The sequence below is a fragment of the Pleurodeles waltl genome, chromosome 4_1, assembly GCF_031143425.1.
Source record: "Pleurodeles waltl isolate 20211129_DDA chromosome 4_1, aPleWal1.hap1.20221129, whole genome shotgun sequence".
Lineage (NCBI taxonomy): Eukaryota > Metazoa > Chordata > Amphibia > Caudata > Salamandridae > Pleurodeles > Pleurodeles waltl.
In genome coordinates, this window is record NC_090442.1 from 245,007,930 (window position 1) to 245,026,960 (window position 19,031).

The window sequence follows — 19,031 nt, forward strand, 5'->3', positions numbered from 1 at the left end:
ATGTTGCTGTGCGTGGTGTGTTCTGATTGCCTAAATGTTCTTAACATGTGGCATCTGACTTTATGATGTGTTGGGGAATACGTGCACCCCTCCGGCCATGTGTGTTTTATTGGGGGCAACTTTCTTGGACCATTGTGTTGTAATTGCGCATATCTTTGGGACTAATCTAAGATTTCTGTTCGCACGTTTGTCTGCCAGCTACACGCCACCCCACCTGTAACCTCTCAATCTGTAACCTCAGGCCTAGGTATCAGAGCCTGTCTGACTACATACTTTCGTGCCGGGGTCGATGGAGAGTTCTTGGCGGATGAATTTAATAGTGATGATGCAACTTCTTTCTTATATGTGAATGTTTTTTTGTGTGCATTAGCATCGATTTTTCCAACATTAACATTTCCCCTCTAGTTGAATTTTCAACTACACCATCTAACCCATACTTCATATAGTCACATTATTGGGTGCTTGTTGTTCTTTGTGTATTACTCCTCCCCTTGCCGCTTGCATTGTACCCAATTTGAGGACTGCATTTTTACAGCAGGAAACCCCCACTTGCAGGAAACCTCACAAAACAATAATACTATGAAAACAGGCAACAATGACATGCACAGACTGGCCAGCCACAGGGGAGCCAGGAGAATCAGTCTGAACCACTCCTGCTCAGGCGCACCTCCCTCCGCAGGCATGGCTTTTTTTAGTAGAGGCAATGCTTGGATGGCAAGAGTCAGATACCAATTGTCCATGCCGTTGCCTGGTATAAAGGTACAGCAAGATGCACTGATCTCCTTGCCCACCCCACCCTCCATTGCGGTCATTAAGTCCAACACATACCGATGTTGCATCACCATGAGGCAGATGGCTCTCAGTTCTTCCTTGATCGCATTACGGCCAAGCTCAGTGCTGTTAATCATTTTGAGCATTTCCCATCTGGTTGTTTGTAACCAGCAGACATTCCCTTTTGTATGCAGGGCAAAGAATGGTATGGACCCTCCAGTTGATACTTGTGCATCGGAGACAGTCTGAATTCCTCTGGAATGTCTTTGTACTGAGCCCAGACAAAATAATCATCAGTTATTTTCACTCGAGCCTGATGCAATAGAGTTGTCTTCTTTCTTAGCGGGTGTTGGTACAGTCTGAGAGATCTTCTCTGGGAATGATCAGGGTCAGGGTGTGTATGGTGATGAGGGAGCAGAGGCCATGCCACCGGGAACAAGTTGCATGCAGGCAAACTCTCCGCATTGCCAGTAAGTGTCAATCAGCGTGGAGGTGCCCCATTGAATGTCTTGAGTGTGCAGGATTATGCCACTGTTGTCATTCATACCCAGTGGAATTGTTCTTTTGCCTCTAAAACATAAGGAGTACAGTCTAAATTTCTGTACAATTTGGGGTTGCCCCTCCCCTTCTATCAACGTATACCTCATATGCCAGTATCCCAGATTTCCTGACATGGGGTATTCATGCTGGTATTCAACCCTCCTCTACAAGACTCGTTACCCTTCATATTAGCGAGGGAGATGGCCCTACACTGAACCTCCATGTCTGTTGTCCACTTGCTGTTAACAGAGACAGTCCCTGATATGCTAAGGCCACCCTGGGACCACAGATGGAAACAGGAGTGGACACGTTTTTTCATTGGCTTGGTGGTTTTTCTACCGGCAAGAATCTTTTTTTTTAGGAAAGACTCGGAACCAAACAGTATACTCCCTTATTCTGCCTTTTCTGTGCATCCTATTTAGTTCAGTTTGCATATCACTAGGATCGGTGAGAAGGTACAGTGCTTTAGGATTGGTCCTGTAGTGGGTCAGATTTACTGCTACCCTATGGGGTTCCATTCTGTTGGTCTGTATCTTGGCCCTAATACTACATAGGTACAGGTGAAGAAGGCATTTTGCTTTTACGGGGGCTACCACTTGGGACAAGTATAGCCTATCTGCGCCTACTGCATGTGATTTCAGCGAACAAACGTAACATGATCAGGCTGATATCTTGGAGCCCACGGTGGTCATGTGCTTATACCATGTGTTATGCAAGAGGGCACTGTGTAGTACATGCGGAATCCTGGTGTTTTGTTTTGTGTAATTGGGAATAACATGGGAGAGGTCCCTACGCAAACGCAGTGACATTTTCTGAATGGACTCCATTTGACTAGGTAGTTCAGTTCCTTGGAATGGACTGGATGCAGCAGTACCCATGACAAACAGAGGATAAACATGTGTAAAAATAGATACAATTTTGAACATCTTCAGATGGTTAGAAACTTTCATAGTGCAGTTCATGGGGTTTTGCTATTGAAGGTTTCAGCCGCATGTCGGAAAGGTGGAGCCACGCCTCTCTCCTCCACTTTGAGGGCTGTAGGTGTTGCAAGGTTCATTTGGTAGGGTCCTTCAAATTTGGCTTGCTTCCATTTTCGTACAAAATTTTGGATGTAGACTTCTTGACCAGTTTGAGGTGTTTTTTATGGTAGCTTGTCGTTGATGCACTTGGAGTTACGATGGCTGATCTGTTTGGATAGGAACACAGCTGTTTTGGTTAGTTCAGAGAAATACACATGTAATTCATCCCCTAGTGCTTGAGAGCTAGCCTCAGCACGTAATTTGGTCTGTGTTTTTGGGACAAGTGTCCTCATCAGTCTACCAGTTGGGAGCGGGTGTAGTATGGGGTGGTGATTGAAGCTGGGCTTGTTTCTCAGTGCAAACAAGGCTAGTGACAGATTGTGGATCCATTTCTTGTTAAGGCTGGCCCAGATTATACCTATTTTATTTTGTAACAGGCAATTGAGTATCTCAATGACACAGTTGCTTTTGGGGTGGTGCACTGAGACCAGTTTATGTGCAATTCCTAAAAGAGTGCAGATGTGATTGAACATGAAGTTGACAAAGTGCTTTCCATTGTATGACTGGATGATGTCTGGTACCCGCATCTGGGTATTACTTCTCTGACGAGGAACATTGCTGCTGCGTTGGTGTTGCAGTGCACGCAAGGACCGGCTTCAATCCACTTACAGTATGGGCAGAAAACTACAATCAGGTATCGATAGTTAGAAGACCAATCGAGCATGTCAATAAAGTCGATGTGTGACTCCCTGAAGGGCCCCGTTGGTATTGGTATAGCCAATGACACAACCTTGAGAGTAGGTTCAGGTGAGTATGTTGGCAGACAGTGCATCCGTTTAAATACATCGTCACGGTTTCAGTAAGGTTGGGGATAAACCGTTCTCTCTGAAGTTCTGCTATCATGTTGTCTTTGGCTGTGCGTGTTGGTAAGTGTAACTGTGGCAAAGCTATGTTGACTAACCTCTGCTGCATGATGAGTTTACCTGTGGGTGCATGTCAGTATATGTGGTCATATTTCGTCTACTTGCATTCAAATCAAATCATTAACATTTATAAAGCGCGCTACTCACCCGTGCGGGTCTCAAGGCGCTAGGGGGGAAAGGGGGGGTTATCGCTGCTCGAACAGCCAAGTCTTTAGGAGTCTCCGGAAAGCGGAGTGGTCCTGGGTGGTCCTGAGGCTGGTGGGGAGGGAGTTCCAGGTCTTGGCCGCCAGGAAGGAGAAAGATCTCCCACCCGCCGTGGAGCGGCGGGTGCGAGGGACGGCAGCAAGTGCGAGGCCAGCGGAGCGGAGGGGGCGGGTGGGGACGTAGAAGCTGAGGCGTCTGTTGAGGTATTCCGGTCCCTTGTTGTGGAGGGCTTTGTGTGCGTGGGTGAGAAGACGGAAGGTGATCCTTTTGCTGACTGGGAGCCAATGCAGGTGTCTCAGGTGTGCGGAGATGTGGCTGTTGCGGGGTACGTCGAGGATGAGGCGGGCCGAGGCGTTTTGGATGCGTTGCAGGCGGTTTTGGAGTTTGGCGGTGGTCCCGGCGTAGAGGGTGTTGCCGTAGTCCAGGCGACTCGTGACAAGGGCGTGGGTCACGGTTTTTCTGGTGTCGGCGGGGATCCAGCGGAAGATCTTGCGGAGCATGCGGAGAGTGAGGAAGCAGGCGGAGGACACGGCGTTGACTTGCTTGGTCATGGTGAGAAGAGGGTCCAAGATGAAGCCGAGGTTGCGGGCGTGGTCTGCGGGGGTCGGTGCGGTGCCGAGGGCCGTGGGCCACCAGGAGTCGTCCCAGGCGGACGGGGTGTTGCCGAGGATGAGGACTTCCGTTTTTTCAGAGTTCAGCTTTAGGCGGCTGAGCCTCATCCAATCTGCGACGTCCTTCATACCCTCTTGTAGGTTGGTCTTGGCGCTGGCGGGGTCCTTGGTGAGGGAGAGTACAAGTTGGGTGTCGTCGGCGTAGGAGGTGATGATGATGTCGTGCTTGCGTACGATGTCGGCGAGGGGGCTCATGTAGACATTGAAGAGTGTCGGGCTGAGCGATGAGCCTTGAGGTACGCCGCAGATGATCTTGGTGGGTTCTGAGCGAAACGGAGGGAGGTAAACTCTTTGGGAGCGGTTAGCGAGGAAGGAGGCGATCCAGTCCAGGGCCTGGCCTTGGATCCCGGTGGAGCGTAGGCGGGTGATTAGGGTGCGGTGACAGACGGTGTCAAAGGCAGCCGAGAGGTCGAGGAGAATGAGGGCGACTGTTTCACCGTTGTCCATCAGGGTTCTGATGTCGTCTGTGACTGAGATGAGGGCGGTTTCCGTGCTGTGGTTGGTTCGGAATCCGGTTTGTGAAGGGTCGAGCAGGTTGTTGTCTTCCAGGATGGTGGTCAGCTGTTTGTTGACGGTCTTTTCTATTACCTTGGCTGGGAAAGGTAGAAGAGAGATGGGGCGGAAGTTTTTCAGGTCGCTTGGGTCAGCCGTAGGTTTCTTTAGTAGGGCGTTGACTTCAGCGTGCTTCCAGCATTCAGGGAAGGTAGCAGAAGAAAAAGAAGAGTTGATGACGGTCTGGAGGTGCGGGGCGATGATGTTGTCGGCTTTGTTAAAGATGAAGTGCGGGCAGGGGTCCGAAGGTGCGCCGGAGTGGATAGAGTTCATGATGGATTTGGTTTCTTCCGTGTTGATGTGGGTCCAGTTGTTGAGGGTGATGTCCGGGGAAGCGGGTTCAGTGGTGTATGGTTGGGTCTGGTGTCCGAAGCTGTCGTGGAGGTCGCTGATCTTGCGATGGAAGAAAGTGGCGAGGGATTCGCACAAATCCTGTGAGGGCGTGACGGCGTTGGCGCTGGCGCTGGGGTTGGAGAACTCTTTGACGATGCTGAAGAGTTCTCTGCTGTTGTGGCTGTTTTTGTCTAGTCTGTCGGTGAAAAAGTTCCTTTTGGCAGTGCGGATCAGGTGGTGGTGTTCGCGTGTAGCGTTCTTGAGGGCGGTCATGTTGTCCGCGGTGTGGTCCTTGCGCCAGGCCTTCTCAAGGGCACGACAAGTTTTCTTTGATTCTTTGAGGGTGTCAGAGAACCAGAGAGGTTTTTTGGTGTTGGTCTGTCGATGCGTGCGTTTGAGGGGAGCAAGGTTGTCAGCGCAGTTGGAGATCCAGTTTGTGAGGTTGAGAGCTGCGTCGTTGGGGTCGGTGGTGAGGGTGGGTTGGTTGGCGGCGAGAGCGGAGAAGAGTTGCTCTTCAGGGATCTTGTTCCACTGTCGACGAGGGGTGGGTTGAGTGCGGAGGTGGGAGGTCTCGCGTCGGAATGTGAAGTGGACGCAGCTGTGGTCGGTCCAGTGTAGGGCAGAGGTGTGGCTGAAGAAGATGTGTTTGCTGGCGGAGAAGATAGGGTCGAGCGTGTGTCCGGCGATGTGGGTGGCGGTGTTCACCAGTTGTTTGAGGCCGAGGTTGGCGAGGTTGTCGAGCAGGGTGGTGGTGTTGGGGTCGTTGTTTTGTTCCAGATGGAAGTTGAGGTCGCCTAGGAGGATGTAGTCCGGTGAGGCGAGGGCGTGCGGGGAGATGAAGTCGGCGATGGCGTCGCTGAAAGAGGCGCGAGGTCCGGGAGGACGGTAGACGAGGGATCCTCTGAGGGTGGTCCTTGGGTCGGTGCGAATCTGAAAATGCAGGTGTTCAGCGGCGAGGGGGGGGTCTTCGGTGGTGGTGGTGACGCTGATGGAGTCTTTGAAGATGATGGCGACACCTCCTCCTACTTGGTTGGTGCGGTCTTTTCTGGAGATCTTGTAGCCTTCGGGGATGGCGGTAGCGATGTCTGGAGCAGAGGAGGCGTTCATCCATGTCTCCGTGATGAAGGCGACGTCCGGGGCTGTGGAGTCCAGGAGGTCCCAAAGTTCAACGGCGTGCTTGTGGACGGAACGAGCGTTGATCAGGATGCACTTGAGGTGGTTGATGGCGCGTGGGCTTGTGGTCGTGGTAGTTGCGTGGTGGAAGATGCGTTTGCAGGAGTTGCAGGCGAAGGGTCCATGGGTGCGTTTGGGGTGAGCTAGGAAGCAGGTTTTGGAGCGCCCTGGGTTGAGGGCGTGGAGGGTGGTGGGGTCGTAGCGGATCAGCGGGGCTTGGGGGAGCTGGGGACCAGGGGTCGTGGCGCTGGGCGCGGGCCAGGCGCGGACGGGCGCAGACGGGCTTGCCTCTGGCGCGCCTCTGGCGCGCCAGCGGCGTGCCCGCTGCGCGCGCCCGCTGCGCAGTCGCGCAGCGGCCGCCATAAGAGGTAGGAGGGGGGGGGAGGGGTCAGCTGGGGGCGAATGGGAGCTGGGGGGCGGGGGCGTGCAGGAGGTCGCGGCGGGAAAGCGCGAGGGAGGGGGGGGGGGACAGGTAGAGTGAGAGGAGCTGGGGGAGGGGGTTTAGGGTGGAGGAGGGTGAGTGTTAGGAGGTTTGGAGATTAGGGAGAGAGATAGGAGTAGGGTTGTGAAGATAGGGGAGGGGGGGTTGTAGAGGTGGGTGAGGGAGAGAGGTAGAGTGAGAGGATAGGGAGATAGGTAGTAGAGGGGGTGGCGGGAGGGGGGGAGAGATAGAGAAATAGATAGAGAAAATAGAGAAGTCGATAGATAGGGAAATAGATAGATAGACAGGTAGGTAGGAGGAGGTGGAGAGTGGGGGAGTTAGATAGTGAGATAGGGAGCTAGAGAGATAGGAAGATACGAGGAGTGAGGGAGGTAGATAGCGAACGGGTTAGCTAGGGGTGAGAGAGGGGGAGGCGAGTGAGGGAGGGGGATGAGGAAGGAGCAGGAGGGCAGGCTCGGGGGAAGAAGACGGAGGAGGTAGAAGAGCCGAAGACAGGAGAACAGAAGACAGAAGAACAGAAGACAGAAGAACAGAAGACGGAAGAGCAGAAGACAGAAGACCAGAAGAACAGAAGAACAGAAGACAGAAGAACAGAAGAACAGAAGATCGGAAGAACAGAGAAGAACAGAGAAGAACAGAGAAGAACAGAGAAGAACAACACAGAAGCACCGAGAACAACAGAGAAGAAGAACACAGAAGACCGGAAGAACACAGAAGAACAGAAGGGAAGAACAGAAGAACAGAAGAGAAGAACAGAAGAACACAGAAGAAGATTGCAGAGGGGGAGCGAGGAGGAAGAGACAGAGAGGAGGAAAAGAAGCAGGAGCAGGAGAGAAGGTGAGTGGCGCGGGGCAGGGCGAGGGGCTGGGAGGAGGGGGGTACTTACAGTTAGGTGGGTCTCAGGAACACAGGAACTCGGGAACTTGGAGGAGCTGCAGCGGCAGGGGGAGCGACCTACCCTTGGGTCAAGGGTCGCTACCACTGTCGCGCAGCAGCCGCCATAAGAGGTAGGAGGGGGGGGGAGGGGTCAGCTTGGGGCGAATGGGAGCTGGGGGGCGGGGACGTGCAGGAGGTCGCGGCGGGAAAGCGCGAGGGAGGGGGGGGGGACAGGTAGAGTGAGAGGAGCTGGGGGAGGGGGTTTAGGGTGGAGGAGGGTGAGTGTTAGGAGGTTTGGAGATTAGGGAGAGAGATAGGAGTAGGGTTGTGAAGATAGGGGAGGGGGGGTTGTAGAGGTGGGTGAGGGAGAGAGGTAGAGTGAGAGGATAGGGAGATAGGTAGTAGAGGGGGTGGCGGGAGGGGGGGAGAGATAGAGAAATAGATAGAGAAAATAGATAGAGAAGTCGATAGATAGGGAAATAGATAGATAGACAGATAGGTAGGTAGGAGGAGGTGGAGAGTGGGGGAGTTAGATAGTGAGATAGGGAGCTAGAGAGATAGGAAGATAGGAGGAGTGAGGGAGGTAGATAGCGAACGGGTTAGCTAGGGGTGAGAGAGGGGGAGGCGAGTGAGGGAGGGGGATGAGGAAGGAGCAGGAGGGCAGGCTCGGGGGAAGAAGACGGAGGAGGTAGAAGAGCCGAAGACAGGAGAACAGAAGACAGAAGAACAGAAGACAGAAGAACAGAAGACGGAAGAGCAGAAGACAGAAGAACAGAAGAACAGAAGACAGAAGAACAGAAGACAGAAGAACAGAAGAACAGAAGATCGGAAGAGGAGAAGAACAGAGAAGAACAGAGAAGAACAGAGAAGAACAACACAGAAGCACCGAGAAGAACAGAGAAGAAGAACACAGAAGACCGGAAGAACACAGAAGAACAGAAGGGAAGAACAGAAGAACAGAAGAGAAGAACAGAAGAACACAGAAGAAGATTGCAGAGGGGGAGCGAGGAGGAAGAGACAGAGAGGAGGAAAAGAAGCAGGAGCAGGAGAGAAGGTGAGTGGCGCGGGGCAGGGCGAGGGGCTGGGAGGAGGGGGGTACTTACAGTTAGGTGGGTCTCAGGAACACAGGAACTCGGGAACTTGGAGGAGCTGCAGCGGCAGGGGGAGCGACCTACCCTTGGGTCAAGGGTCGCTACCACTGTCGCGCAGCGGCCGCCATAAGAGGTAGGAGGGGGGGGGAGGGGTCAGCTGGGGGCGAATGGGAGCTGGGGGGCGGGGGCGTGCAGGAGGTCGCGGCGGGAAAGCGCGAGGGAGGGGGGGGACAGGTAGAGTGAGAGGAGCTGGGGGAGGGGGTTTAGGGTGGAGGAGGGTGAGTGTTAGGAGGTTTGGAGATTAGGGAGAGAGATAGGAGTAGGGTTGTGAAGATAGGGGAGGGGGGGTTGTAGAGGTGGGTGAGGGAGAGAGGTAGAGTGAGAGGATAGGGAGATAGGTAGTAGAGGGGGTGGCGGGAGGGGGGGAGAGATAGAGAAATAGATAGAGAAAATAGATAGAGAAGTCGATAGATAGGGAAATAGATAGATAGACAGGTAGGTAGGAGGAGGTGGAGAGTGGGGGAGTTAGATAGTGAGATAGGGAGCTAGAGAGATAGGAAGATAGGAGGAGTGAGGGAGGTAGATAGCGAACGGGTTAGCTAGGGGTGAGAGAGGGGGAGGCGAGTGAGGGAGGGGGATGAGGAAGGAGCAGGAGGGCAGGCTCGGGGGAAGAAGACGGAGGAGGTAGAAGAGCCGAAGACAGGAGAACAGAAGACAGAAGAACAGAAGACAGAAGAACAGAAGACAGAAGAACAGAAGACGGAAGAGCAGAAGACGGAAGAGCAGAAGACAGAAGACCAGAAGAACAGAAGACAGAAGAACAGAAGACAGAAGAACAGAAGAACAGAAGATCGGAAGAGGAGAAGAACAGAGAAGAACAGAGAAGAACAGAGAAGAACAACACAGAAGCACCGAGAAGAACAGAGAAGAAGAACACAGAAGACCGGAAGAACACAGAAGAACAGAAGGGAAGAACAGAAGAACAGAAGAGAAGAACAGAAGAACACAGAAGAAGATTGCAGAGGGGGAGCGAGGAGGAAGAGACAGAGAGGAGGAAAAGAAGCAGGAGCAGGAGAGAAGGTGAGTGGCGCGGGGCAGGGCGAGGGGCTGGGAGGAGGGGGGTACTTACAGTTAGGTGGGTCTCAGGAACACAGGAACTCGGGAACTTGGAGGAGCTGCAGCGGCAGGGGGAGCGACCTACCCTTGCTTCCCGTCAGGCAATGCTGTTTCCTGAAACTCCCTCAGGTACAATCCTGCTTTTTCTGTGTAAGGCTTGCCCTGTGGGGGTTCTGTCTCGGATACTTATTGTAAGAGAGTTATGCATACTTCCTTAATTGTTCCATAAGCTGTCTTTTTTTGCAAGTTGGTCAGCTAATGCATTTCCTCAGGGTATGAAGTCCTTGTCCCCAGTATGAGCTGTGCATTTTCCCATGGCCACATGTTTAGGCGGGGTCAGCACATTGATTAGTAACTCTAGGTGGTCCCGGTGTGCGATGGGAGTGCCATCCGATTTTAGAAACTCTCGCCTTTTCCACCTTCTTATGCTTGAGTACACTGTGGTAATGACATAGGCTGAATCTGAGTAAATGGCTACCGTCTTCCTTGAGCTTTAAGTGAGGGCTTCGATTAGTGCTGTCAGCTCTACTGCATGTGCTGAGAAGTGGGGGAGAAGAGTTAGCTGTGTGGTGACTTCCAGTTTTTCTGAAGGCGCACAACTACAAGACATTACTACTGCTGCCCCCTTGTGCCTTACCCCAGTCTCTTGATCTATCATGGAGGAACCATCAATGAACGGAACCTCACTATCTAGGATGGGTCCTCTCAAGGCTGTATGTTGTGCAGTCATGGACCTTTTCCCCCTCTTGGACCTCGTGGGCTAGGAAGATGGCTGGGCCTACTAGATGGCACCATACTATTTTTAGTGATGGCTTGGAGAGCATCAGTTCATAACCCAAAACCCGTTGTGTAGTCGGCGTGCTTTTGCTCATTTGTATGACCGCAAACACTGAATGTTTTGCATAAAGTATCAGTGGTGCCCCCATCACAGTGGAGCTGCTAGCACCTGCTCACATGGGAAATTACCCTGCATGACTGAGTCTAAGAGCCTGCTGTAGTATGCCAGAGGTTTGTGCACGGGGGATATTTTTATGTCCGGATTACTGACATGACTTGCCTGTGGCTAAATAGGAAGAATTCCTTCTTAGGGGCAACAAGCATGCTCTATTCAAATACACACTGCTAGATATAAGGCATACCCCTAAAAACCTTTGCATTCCCTTTTTCGTTTCCAGTTGCGGCATAGCCCTGATACAAACTGTGCGTTCCAGCGTGATCAGGCCGACTGGCCGCTGAGATCAGCTGACCCAGATAACTAACCTCCTGTTCTACATACTGCACCTTCCCCTTCCCCTTCTCTTCTTTGGACCCTTTCTCAGCAAGTGCAGTCAGGAGGGCTATTGTGTTTTGATGACATAGGTCCTTAGGTGGACTGTATATCACGATGTTGTGAGCATACTGTATCAGGGTGGTATCCGATCAGAAGTCAGCAAGATCCTTCTCAGTATTTGATCGGTGTATTGCAGGGGAGACCCCATGTGGAGGGCCTCCTGATCAACTAGTGCTTGGATTCCTTGGCGAGCGCTTGGCTTTCTCGGAGAGAGGGTAGTGACACACCTGGGTTAGGATGGCCTCTACTCTCCGTGTTATCCTTACTTGTTTGGTGGTATTGATGAGCCCCATGGCATAAGGGCCACACCTCAACAGCCACCAAGCAAAGCAGCGCCTCCTCTTGGGGTGTCATATCATGGTAACCCTCCTGGCGGAACACAAATTCATGGGGCAGCTGTAGCCTACAACCCAGCAGTTCCAGTGCGTTGGCGATGATTGTGAGGACAGCGTTAGTGAAAGCCGCCGATCTGACGGGTGCAGCTCTTATCGGCCAGTTTGTGCAGTGTGGGTGGGTTAAAGACATGAGTCTGGACGGGGTAACCCCAAGGGTTCAATAGGTCTTTGTTCCATCTTCTGAGAAATGAATGTTCATGTTTAGTTTGGCCATTAAGTCTCTTCCTAGGAGATTGGTCGGAGAAGAGGGGTGATATAGCAGCTGTCCCTTATCGCAGCTATCATAGATGTTTATTTCCAGGGGTTTGGTGAAGGGAAACCTCATGATCGTGCCGAGAACCCCTGCGTGTCCATGACGTTTTTGGGCAGGGGCACAATCCCTTGCTGTAAGCATGATTTTGTTGCCTTAGTGCCAATTGGGGAGCTGTAGGGAATATTATTTATCAGTATTGTCACAGTGGGTTCCTCCTTGGATCGTCGAGTCACTGACAACATGGGACACGGGAAAGTGAGTGTGTGTGTCATCCACCCGATGCGGGACTGACCCATGTTGGCCCGGCAGCTTATCTGGTTCTTGGAGCAGTGGAGGGATTGTGACTCAGTCCCAGCTTTGGTAGTCCCCACTACTACCTCCTTGAACTCTGCTACTACATGCTTTATCTTTTCTGAACCTCTGCGGCGGTACCCTCATTGGTGCCGCCGCCTTCTGCACCATTGAGGCCACAGCTGTTAAGACCAGGGCCACTTGCTCCCAGCTCAACGTTTTCGCAGCAACATCCTGGTTTCGTCCCAACCACTTTCTGTTCTCTCTCTGTTTTCTCTTTTTTTCTTGACTTGCCTTCTTTCCCACCTTATGAGGCATTGCTGCATGTATGAGAAATTCCAGTCTGGATTTCCCCTCCCATATCTGATGCAATCCTCTGCCAAAGCCATGTCCTCTGGCTCAAATGACCCTCCCCTAGGCCGGGACCTGTCAAATTGGTTCCCCTCCTTAGTCTAGTCTGCTAGCAAATTGCAGAATGGGCAAGCAAAGATTTCTTCTTTGTGTAGGGCCACTATCTCGACATCAGCTTACAATTGTTATGGACTCTGGCCTGGGAGTGCCCACTCTCGTCATTGGGTCCCGGAGCACTGGGACCCCTTTCACTACCTCCACTAGTTGTACCACTGTCCAGAACTGCTATGAATCTCCCTGTCACTCAAGTATGTTCATCAGAACCAGTGGGAGAGCGTGTTCTCTGTGCCGCGGGGGTTCGATGGGCTGAACGTAATGGACGATGGGGTCCAGCTTCAGGGAGCTCTATTGCTGGATAGGGGTGGTGCTGAGATTGCCTGGGCCTGATGGCCTGTTAGTCTGTCATGCCGGGATCGAACAGTTTGTTGTTCAGTAGAGGCCCCTTCAGTTCCCTAGACCAGCGGTTGGTGTAACCAAATGCGGAGATTGAAGAGCACCTCCATTCCTGCATATGGCGGGGGAGGTACAGATTCCTTGCTTGCTGACTGTGAGGTAGTGTTATCGGTTTGGGCCTCCTCGAAGATGGCCCATAATTCTAATATTGTTCCTCTCCTGTCCTTCTTTTACTCTTCGTATTTAGTCCATGTGCGTATGTTCAATTAAGTGTGTGCTTTAGTGTGCGCATGTGCCATTCATGGCAAAATTGTTAAGTCTTTTAGCCTGCGTGGGTAACCTGTTTTGCATGTGCCTAAGTGGCGATTCCATGATAAGTTGGGCAGTTTTCTAGGGAAGAGTTACAGTTCTAGCTTTTATGATTGTTAGGGAATCTTAAGTTATACTCATCTAATTTGTTTATGTTTTTTTTAGGGAATCTTAAGTTTTTCTCTGGTAGTGGGGAAATAGGTACACAGGGTTGACTGCTTCTACTTGGGTAGTGGGGAAATATCTATATATACTGGTATTGCTAGGTCAAATGAGCTCAGCGTTATTTACAGATGCATCAATATAAACGTTTAGCAAACACAAATAACAAAGCATATGAAGGGTCACAACCTAGAAGAAAGTGCATTTGTTAATTCCAACTTCATGAAATCTGGCATCAAAATAGCAAGCCTTACTTTGGTATCAAATAACAATTTGTGATAATTAGCAATGCCTTCATATAGCACATTGAGTCATCAACAAAACACAATACTAATTTTACCAGTGTCACAATATCAAAATGACATAATGTTTCGACTGGAACAAAGAAAACTGACAATACACAAAAAGTGATGAGTTTGTCAAAAATACCTTATCCCGCTCCTTGCGCAAGTTATCCTGTGACCAGGGGAAGTTTTGCGCAGTGCACGGGACTAAGTGAGCCTGATTGGCTCGGGGCAAAGATTACAACAATATATGCAGAGAAAAAAACTCGACAACCATAGGCCCTTCTTGACCAAACACAAGCCGAGCCTCATCTCCTAGATCCCAATCTTTTTCTTCCCTAAGGTCTGAATCTCACCATATATCACACCCAGGGGTCATTCGTACCATCTGTGTCATGCCCAGCAGTCCAAGCGAACAACATCTCTCACTTCCAGGTACCAACGCTGTTAAGAAACTGGTAGCATTGAGAAACCCTTTTAGATTACAAATAACCTTGGGTTGCGGGCCCTATATCACACCCGCAGCCTGTGCCTAACATCTGTGTCATGCCCAGCCATCCAAGTAATAGACACCTCTCATAATTGAGATGCCAGCCCTCTATCACACCCAGGGCCTATGCGTATCATCTGTGTCACGCCCAGTGGCCAAGCAGTAAGTCCTCAACCCTGTATCACACCAGGGAACAGGTGTACCATCTGTGTCACGTCCAGCGGTCCAAGCGATCAACCCTGTGACACACCCAAGGGACAAGTGTACCATCTGTGTCACGCCCAGAGGTCCAAACATAAAAAACCCTAAATAATATTCCTTTCTAGCATTCTGACTATCGAAAAAGGTGACTTCTGTGGATTACGCTTTTTCCTAGTTTGCCAAATGCTAGGACTAAGGCTCTGATGTAGTCTCTTACCCTTCTGATGGCGGCTTCAGGACGGATCTCTGCCCTGCGGATTCAGCAGAACTTCCAATCAATTGCGATGTCTGCTCACTTCTTTGTTGAGCAAATGTGAATCCATCTGGGTGGGGTCCCTTTCCTTTGGTCACAGTCGGGCCGAGTAACCAAACAGCTCCTGGCTGGCTCACCAAAATGTTGCTCCAATGTGAATTCACCTTGACAAAAAACAAAAGACAAGAGGCGTTTGTTTAATTAAACAATTCAGCTGGGAGTTAGAGTTACAGAACTAGGGTCTGAGGACTGTCTTAAAGTACAGTGGTTCTGAGCAGTGTTTTATACAATTCTCTGGACAAATAGAACATTCTTTTGAGGTGAAGACTGTGAACAATTGTCTTGGAGTCATAAATAAGGTCCTGATGAAAAAAGCAGTTGGGCCTCCACCTTGCGTGAATGCAATGTGGGCCAGCGAGTATGTATCCAGATGTTCAGCCTGTGGGGTGCGTGGTTGCTGCATGCTGCTATGCATGCTGTGTTCTGATTTTCTAAGAGATCCTAACTTCATGTGGCATCTGACTTTATGGTGTGTTGGGGAATGTGCGCACCCCTCTGGCCATTAGTGTTTTATTGGGGCCAATTTCCACAGACCATTGTGGTGTCACTGCGCATATCTGTGGGGCTGATCTAAGATTTCTGTTCGCACATTTGTCTGACGGCTAAACACCATCCCACCTGTGACCTGTCAATATGTAACCTCAGGCCTAGGTCTCAGAGCATGCCTGACCATGTACTTTCATGGCAGGGTCGATGACGAGTTTATGACTGGTGAATTTATTAGATATGATGCAACTTTGTTCTTATATGTAACTGTATTGTTGTGTGCATCTGTATCAGTTATTCCAACATTAACAGTAGTCAGGGGGAATATATTTTCTGTCTGCACTTTAATAGCTGTTTTAGGCTGGTTCTCCTTTCAGGTGTCCTTTCCAGGCTCTGTAGCCCAAGGGCCTCATTATAAGTCTGGAGGTCCGAGGACTGTCAGACTCGCGGTGACGGTCGGACCGCCGCACTCCAGGCGGTCCGACTGCCACATTACAACCCTGGCGGGCGGACCCCAGGGGACCGCTGTCACCACCAGGAATGTGGTTCCCGATGGGTTGACGGCAGTCCAGGTTGTGCTCTGCCACGGTGGTGCTGAACTCAGCATCTATGTGCTGATTACAACTCAGCTTTCCACCAGCCTTTCCCATGGCATGGGCAGTGCAGGGGCCCCTCTTCCTAGCACCCTCAGAATGTGCACTGTTTGCTTTTTAGACAGTGCACATTCCAGGGGTGTTGTAGTGCTATGGTATTGGCCTCAGCACCCTTAAGGGAGCCCAGACCAATAAGATAGCACTGTTCCCACTGGCTGACCGGCGGGAAAGTCGTAATACAAAGTTCCCGCCGGTCAGCCCGGCGGGAACATTGCAATACAACTGGGGGGCGCCACCAGCATGACAGTGTTGTCCTCCCCATGGCATTGGCGGCCCCGTGGTGGGACCTCCAATGTTGTAATGAGCCCGTAATTCTTTGTGTAGAGTGATTCTCCTCACAGCAGGGTTGTCCCCAGGTTAGAGCACCCAGAACAGAGGCACAAAGACATGTGAGCATTCAGCCACATTTAACAGTGATAAGGAAGACATTCAAAGGCTGACCTCACCTCACTCTCTAAAAAACAGTCTGCAGTTCCACCACCTTCACCATCTACCAAATGGCAGTACTCAGGAATACTCAACAGCTCCTGTATCAACAGATCAAATCAAACTTCTAAAGGGAATCCTGTCTCTTCTTTACATCACCTCACTATCTAGCCCTCCTCCCACCAGATTCAGGAATGTCAGTAGTACACTTCCACTATAGTAAGACAACCTTACATCCATCTTCTACAAATGAAGGACCAGGGGCATTCAAAACAGAACCCACTGGTCCTCTGTGCTCTGGTTCACTCATACACAGCACCTATACCTGGGTTAACACAGAACAGGACTTTGCTTGAGTAGGCCAGTAGGCCTCAACTCCTGTGACACAGATAAAAAGGTCTAGCCACAACCACAGATTTACCAAAGATGGTATATTGCCCCAACTCGCTGCATACCAAACCCATGACTAGGACAGTAGTCCACTGTTTAACCAATGAGAGCATGCTTTGTGTGCCCCCTCCACGGCTATCTCTTGCCAAAGGACAAGGGTAATCCTTCCACACACTCTAGATTAGTGTGAGGCTGGGGCCAAAATCAAAAGCCGGGCTCCTCAATGCTAGCAGATGGAAATTTAGGGCAGGAGAACATGACTGTACACCATGCATGGGAAATTCCTGATCTTAACAATCAGTGGTGGAAGCATTATTTTTTTAATGAACTGTTATTCGTTAAAAGACCTTTTTCTGTTTGGAGACGAGTGTTGCCAGTTGGTCCCAGTCATTTAAAGTTCTGCTTCAGCTTGGCAATCAGACCCTTGCATTGACATTTAGGCCCATATTTATACTTTTTTAGCCCCGCATTTGCGTCATTTTTTTACGCAAAGGCGGCGCAAACTTGCAAAATACAATTGTATTAGCACAATATCATAAGAAAACCCAATACTCAGAGTTACTTAAAATAAAGGCACTTTATTTTAGAGACAATGGTGGTCATTACAACCCTGGCGGACGGTGTTAAAGCGGCGGTAAGACCTCCAACAGGCCGGCGGTAAAAAGTTTGCAGTTACGACCGTGGCGGAAACCGCCAACAAAGACAGCCACTTTAACACTCAGACCGCCACGGCGGTACAAACAAACAGCTCGGCGGTCACCGCCAACAGACAGGCAGAGGACAATGTACCGGCCACACTATTATGACAGGCCAATCCGCCACCTTTTCCGGGGCGGATTTACCGCGGATAAAAACAAAGCGGAAACAGGCATTTCAAAGGAAAAACGCTCACCTCTACACACTCCACGAGGAACGACGACACCATGGAGCCGGAACTCCATATTCTTCCTGCGCTAGTCTTCCTGCTCCTGTACCAGGAGCACCAACGCCGGTGGCGAAGACCACAATGAGTACTGCACCTACGACATAGGGGAGGTGGGAGACAAAAAACAGGGACACACACACGCAACACCCCAACCCCCACCCTCACTCACTACAACACACACCAATGCATATCTAAACATTACAGTAACACCCCCCAACCACCCCGAAGAATGCAAAGACAAAAGGAAATGAGTGTAACCATTGTAATATATCAAAATTCAGTTAGCGAATATATACATATATACACTATTAACAAAATATACACCACGATTAGTAGTCCAGGTATTGCACCATTCATAGTCCGTGGACCACTGGGCCCAAAATGCATGGACGAGGCCCACACAAGATACCCGAACATGACGGAAAGAACACTGCTGGGGCATCAGATAGAAATACAACAGGCACCTCAGGGGGAAGGGAAGTGGGGGCACCTCAGCTGGATGAGTGCACGACGCCAGATCCACGAGGGGGCTCCATGCCCATTGATGTATCCTGGGGAGTGCAAAGCCACTGTCTCTCAAGTCTCTCCAGTGGGTGGTTTGCCCACTTTACCATCCTGGGGAGTGCAAAGCCACAGTCTCTCAAGTCTCTACAGTGGGCGGTTTGCCCACTGTACCATCCTGGGGAGTGCAAAGCCACAGTCTCTCAAGTGGATAACAGTCTCCACTGGTTCTGGAGGGGGACTGGTGCCCAGAGTGCTTCATCCTGATAAGGACACAGGTAGTGGATGCATGTCTCCACTGGTTCTGGAGGGGGACTGGTGCCCAGAGTGCTTCATCCTGTTAAGGACACAGGTAGTGGATGCATGTCTCCACTGGTTCTGGAGGGGGACTGGTGCCCAGAGTGCTTCATCCTGTTAAGGACACAGGTAGTGGATGCATGTCTCCACTGGTTCTGGATGGGGACTGGTGCCCAGAGTGCTTCATCCTGTGCAGGACAGACGGAGTGGATGCATGTCTCCACTGGTTCTGGAGGGGGACTGGTGCCCAGAGTGCTTCATCCTGTGAAGGACAGACGGAGTGGATGCATGTCTCCACTGGTTCTGGAGGGGGACTGGTGCCCAGAGTGCTTCATCCTGTCAGGAGCGACGGAGTAGATGCATGTCTCCACTGGTTCTGGAGGGGGACTGGTGCCCAGAGTGCTTCATCCTGTTAAGGACACAGGTAGTGGATGCATGTCTCCACTGGTTCTGGAGGGGGACTGGTGCCCAGAGTGCATCACTCACCCCGTGACGGTCCCAGTTGCGTCACTGCCCCTGCCGCTCATGGGCTAGCGGTGCTTGAGTTGGCGGTCCTTGCCCTGTTCAGCGGTGCTTGACTTGGCAGTCCTTGCCCTGTTCAGCGGTGCTTGCCCTGTTCAGCGGTGCTTGACTTGGCGGTCCTTGCCCTGTCCAGCGGTGCTTGACTTGGCGGTCCTTGCCCTGTTCAGCGGTGCTTGACTTGGCGGTGCTTGCCCTGTTCAGCGGTGCTTGACTTGGCGATCCTTGCCCTGTTCAGTGGTGTTTGACTTGGCGGTCCTTGCCCTGTTCAGCGGTGCTTGACTTGGCGGT